Raw genomic sequence first — 5,948 nt, forward strand, 5'->3', positions numbered from 1 at the left:
ATGAGAGGCCACGAATTAATGCCGCTTTTTTATTTTTATTACATAATTAAAATTGATTATTAAACGGTATACGCTACGATATATTGATAAAGCAAGAAAGAATGACAAATAAAGTTGTGTGTTTTGAAGTGTGTATGTACTTGCATGGTGGGAGATGGGTAAAGAAATCTATTGGCTTTAGTTTTACTGGTGGATTTTCCACACCTAAAAATCACTATTCAGATAGGTATTGTTTTAAAACAAGGTTAAAATGAGTAAAACGCTCTTTAAAACAGCTGAACTTAATTGAGACATTTGCCAAACGGCCTAAAACTAATGAGACAAATACCGCAGTCTCTTTGCAGCACCTGAGCCGGGGAACCTGTCCCGTTCATCAGACAGATCAGATCCAGCTGCTGCGCGGCCTCCTCACATGGAACAGCTACCGTTCAAGGTGTTTTAACTATTTTATCTGACAGACTGGCATAAATAAGCAGACATCTCCATTATCACGAGTTTCTGAAGTGTCTTACACTTCCAACCGATTTTGTTCCACCGAGGTAAATGTTCAGTGCTGCTGCGAATATGCCAATATGTAAACGCCTGTCCTGCTCTTTCACATTATTTGATTAAATGAATTAAATTGTAATTGACCGGCGCAACATGGGAAAACAGTTTCATTTAGGCCCTCTGAAACTGAACGTTTCACTTTAATTGAGCCTAGATTATTATTTTATTATAGTTCAGTTTGTGGTTCGGCATTGTTGAAGCATATTGCAGGTTTTGAAGCACTTCAAATGTTATTGGTTCTTCTATTTTGTCTAGAAGATAACTGACCAAGAAAAATATTTGAACAAAGAGACAAACAATATACGAAATTGGTTTTAAAAAGACATTTTTTTTAAAGAAAAATATAGGCTACAAATTTTATTTTTGTTTGAGCCCGTCCACTACTCAACTGTGCAGGTGGATGATTTTCGGTCAGTGGAAAGTAGGGCTGGGCGATTTGGCAAAAAAAATATATATATATATATATTTATAGTTTTTTTTTTTTTTATAAAGTTTGAGCGATTCACGATTTCGATTTTTTTTTTGTGAATCTAGTCAACTTAAAACATTACAACAACATGACTGAAGTAACATTCTCTTTATAAGTAACTCGAAAAACCATCTGGTAAAGGAACATTGTATTTTAATGGCCATGTCATGCATAAATTAGTCAGCAAGGTGTAAATAAATGTAAAACAAATTCACGAGTTAAATATCGGTGCGGAAGATTTGAATAAGAAATATTTGTGTAAATATTGCAGTTGCAGGAATACAGAGGGATTTTTGCAAGTTTTGCTGAGTCTAGGACAGATTGTCTGTCAGCTCGGCTTTGACTTGGTCTTCTGATTGAATGTCAGGTTGTAATGCTGCTGCCTTTTCTTAAAAATATACAGTGGAAGAAAAGCACTGAACATGGAAACTGTAAAGCCCAATTTAAACCAATGTGTGAAGCTGTGGACGTATAGCAGGAGCAAATACAAGCACCAGATGTGTGTCTAATATAAAATATTTAATCTATTTTTCTTTTTCCCCTTTTGAATATCGATCATATGATGCACTTTACAGCGCTCTCTGTATTATGCTGCCTGATCTGTCTGGTTTTGAACTAGGTCCGCTAAATGATGTCATGGGGGCGGCTACTTTCATTTTCACTGCTACAGTCCTTCATCTCTACTCGTGTTCAAACCAAAAGATCAGCGCGGTTCGAACTAAAATCGGCATTGTTTTTACCTTGGCATGTTTTTACGTCCTTCATACATGTTGAGATCGAGTTTATCGGCTTGATGAGGGAATATGTATTGATAATCCACACAGACGTGACTCAGACTAATGCAAAAAGCAAAATCCTACATGACTTCACGCTTTAACAGGCAGTCAAGCAGGTCGCACACCAGAAGCGCTGCGACACGGCGCGCACATGACAGTTTAAACTATCACACACCAGACGCGCACATTAACATGATATTTAACATGAAACTAATCAGATGGCGCTCTGTGGCGCGGCTGAAATATGATCTGCGTCTTGAATCGTGACTGGGCGGCGCCGCTGTGTGTACAGAATCCTGTTCTGAATTCTAAAATCCATAGCGCTGGGTAACTTCTGGTGTATGACCTGCTTCATACAGAGAGTGAACTAAAGCGCATTGGTGACCTTATAATCAAATATATTTTTTATAAAATCATGATTTCTCGATTTAATATAAAATTAAATTGTCGTCAAAACGTAAATTCGAATTAATAAAATAAAATCGCCCAGCCCGAGTGGAAAGTAAGGATTTAATTAATGCTTTACTAATTATATTTTATCACAATTTTCAGTCATATATTTGCAATTTTTTTAATATGTAATAATTTTAAAGATCACGTCTTGAGCGTCTGATTTTTCCTTGGTGTTTATGTGCTTTTATAACATTTAGATTTCAGCAAAATATTACAATTAAAAAGGAAACAAGTTATGTCATAACGAACGCCCTTGAATAATGCGGCCTTTGACAGCAAGCATCAGTGTTTCTTGACATGACTGGCGGGAGGGGGCGGGGGGTGCTGGATTTGTGCGTACCTTGGAATAAAATCCTGCAGGCGCCCCTGCTAAAACATATTATCTATATTTAGCTGTTTGCTTGTACGGTGGCTCTGAACAGTCAAAACCCCTCTAAAAAGGCTTTATCGGACATGACATATTTGTACATGTGTACATCACTGAAACACGTTTTATTCATGACCATTTGAGCTGGTTTCAGTCCTTAGCTTTCATTTTCATCTTATTTAAAATATATTTAACTTGCTTGTTGATTAAATACCATTTTGTTATTTAAACTTTTATTTTTATGCAACAATCAACTTGCATGTTAATTTGCTATGAAGAAATGTATTTTGTGCATGCTGATTCATGTGAAATCGTGAATATACGTCTGAATAATCACCTTGCAGTTTAGTTATAGCTGTTTTGCTTTGAGTATAGACTATTCAGTTCATCAGAGCAGTTCAATCTTTTATGAAGTTTACTGTATAAAAATAATGCAATTAGAAAGATTTATAATTATCGTCCTAAACATATCAGCCTCAAAGTCTGAAGAATTATCGGTATCAGCCAAAAATCCATATCGGTGCATCCCTACTTTAGTATGGTTAAAAATGTAATATTATTTATTGTAACATGAGATTACAGCTTGTTACTTCTTTCATCTGGGTTAAATTCTAGTACATCATTTTTTAATCGTACCTGTAAAGCTGTATAACATCACCACCATCACTTTCAGTGTCTCCACCTCTCCAGTGAGACTGTCAGCCTGATCTGGTGCATTAATGATCTGCCGTGGGTTATGGAACTGAACAATAATGATGCTCCAGATGCTGGCCATCCACTGGCACAGGATCCTCATCAATTTAAATGTAAGAGTGCTTTCACACTTGGTGAAATTGCCTGTACTGTACTCAAGTTCGATTGTCCCACCTTCTGTTTGTGTTCACACTGTCTTTTTTCCTTCTGATCCCCGGTCATAGATATATATATTAGATGTTGCATACCCTGTTGATGTCTATTTTTTAAGGCCGCCATTTTAGTACAGGGTAGCGCTCCTTTGTAATGAATGCGGGACCAAGCTGCAGTGGAGGACTGTGGCCATCCAGAGAAATACACATATATCTATGATCGGGAGTTTTCCCGGAGGTCAGAATGCACATTTTATTTTTAAATTAAGAAACTTATCATTTCACATCACTTTTCTACATTGATGGATGAGTGACCGGACGGGCATTCCTGACAAAAAGCTTGTGTTTGTGTGCATGGAAATGTACTATCCACCCTCCCTGTTAAACTTGATCTAATCTGTGTACTGTGCACATATTTTTAATAAAGTATTTGATTGTTTCAGTACTAAATGTACAAATCTTTATAGAAAAGCTCTATATTTTGCGACTGAATGACCAGAGGAAGTCTGTGCAGTAATGATCGGGAGAGGACAAAAGGCTTCAGCGTTTAAATAACATGTTTGTGTCTGTCTTGTTTACCTGTGATCTGAACGAGCAAAAGCTATTTTTTAAATGTAAAATAAAATAAAACCCCTGCTAAAAAAATCCAGCTTAAACCAGCCTAGGCTGGTTGGCTGGTTTTAGCTGGTCAACCAGGCTGGTTTTTGAGGGGTTTTGGCCACTTCCAGGCTGGTTTCCAGCTAAAACCAGCTTGACCAGCCTAGCAGGCTGAGAGCCCAGCCAAAACCAGCTATGTCCAGCTTAAACCAGGCTGGTTTAAGCTGGATTTTTCAGCAGGGCTGGAGTTATTTTATTTGGGCACAAACAAAATCCTCTGTTAAATGTCAATGTGGGATCTTTAGCCCCACATATTACCTATTGTGCAAGAAATCTCGCTGTTATGTTTGATGAAAACTTAAAATTTGACAAACAGGTCAGTACTGTGGTAAAATCCTGCTTTTACCACCTCAGACAACTGTCTAAAGTCAGGCCGTTTTTATCCCAGATAAATTTTCAAACGGTGATTCATGCCTTCATAACAACATGCCTGGATTACTGTAACTCTCTTACTTTACTTAAAGGTGCAGTAGGTGATCTGCCAGAATGCTAGCATTAGCATAATAGCTTAGAAATTTCACGACCCTTCCCTGCCGTCCGCAGTCATGTCTCCTTAAGTCATGAACTCGCACTGGTTATATATAACACTAGATCATGTCATTCACCAGTTATAAAACTCTATGGAGACACACTTTGTCAAGCGTAGTTGTTGACAGGCCAGAGGTTGAGGGAATTGTATATCTACAAAACTGTGTCACAGGCTGTCACTGTTGAACAAATGTGTGAATATAAATCACCTCAGTAAAGCTGGTTTGGCAGAAGGGCACATTTACTTCTGTTTTGTTATTAAACAAAATAAAAGTGAGATCAGAATAAAGGTTAGATGTGGTAAAAACAGAAATATCCTGTCATCTTTTTACAATACACTTTTGTTTATGTTACCAAGACAACGAGTGACTTTATTTTCAGTTGTGCTCGCTGATCCACGTACGTCAATTGTTTTCAGCTTGTTTTCAAACGAATGCTCAGGTCTATTTAACGGACTATATTATCGATGCTGTAAAAGGTTCCCCATGAACTTGAAAATAGCCAAACTTTTGCTGGACGTTTTCAGTGGCTGAACAACACCTCTGTACATATAAACCCATTTATAACCAAGAAGAACACAGTCTACAGTACATAATCTTTGTGTGGCTAAAATAGTTTTAAAACATACCTGTCTAAAAGAAATACTTCAGCTGTGGTGTCACCCTTCAGATCGTTGTTTTGAACTGCATAACATCATTGCTCTCCAGTGTGCAAAAGTAATTCCGATATTGATTCGGGGTTTAGAAAAGTTTTGATTCTGCATTTTTGGCAGAAGCCCTTTCAGATGCAATCTTTCTTTTCATGCATACATGGCCACGTTGGTCTTTCAGAAAGAAATTCAGGTTGATGCAGAGTTTGCAAGACGAAGTCTCTCTGTCAGCTGTAGATGCGTGCTTCACGTGTGCGCGCGAGTGAGTGACGTATCTTCCTGCTTAAAGAGGCTGCGCAGAAATTCTAATTTAAATTTGTTGACAGACAGTTTGAGATACCTGTCGTAATTGAGTTACATGACAGTCTGACAATATTTAATTGGATGAACATTTTTTAGTTTTATGCCTTATCCAGAATATAAAAATACATATAAACACATTAAAATCATTTACTTGAATCAGTACTATTGGAATGTGAAGAGACTTTTAACCAGCACAACAAAAAGTATTTCTGAAGACAATCACCTACTGCACCTTTAAGAAACTTGGGCTGCTTTCACACCTGCACTTTTGTTTGGGAACGTGTCTCGTTTGCCCAGTTAGCGCGGTTCGTTTGGCATATGTGAACAGGGTAATCGCGCTTTGTTCCGCGCC

The 5,948-nt window shown here is 37.6% G+C and overlaps 1 long non-coding RNA gene across 1 annotated transcript; it reads right to left on the reverse strand.

Annotated features, from left to right (window-relative positions):
* Positions 1–1,073: 1,073 nt before the first annotated feature.
* LOC147842907 (uncharacterized) lies at positions 1,074–4,092 on the reverse strand. The gene is made up of 3 exons (XR_015495361.1): positions 3,595–4,092; positions 1,738–3,250; positions 1,074–1,434 (listed from the first exon to the last, which is right to left on the reverse strand). It is a non-coding gene; the product is annotated as an uncharacterized LOC147842907 (long non-coding RNA).
* Positions 4,093–5,948: the final 1,856 nt, after the last annotated feature.

Source organism: Danio rerio, chromosome 7, assembly GCF_052040795.2.
Source record: "Danio rerio strain M-AB ecotype USA chromosome 7, GRCz13ab, whole genome shotgun sequence".
NCBI lineage: Eukaryota > Metazoa > Chordata > Actinopteri > Cypriniformes > Danionidae > Danio > Danio rerio.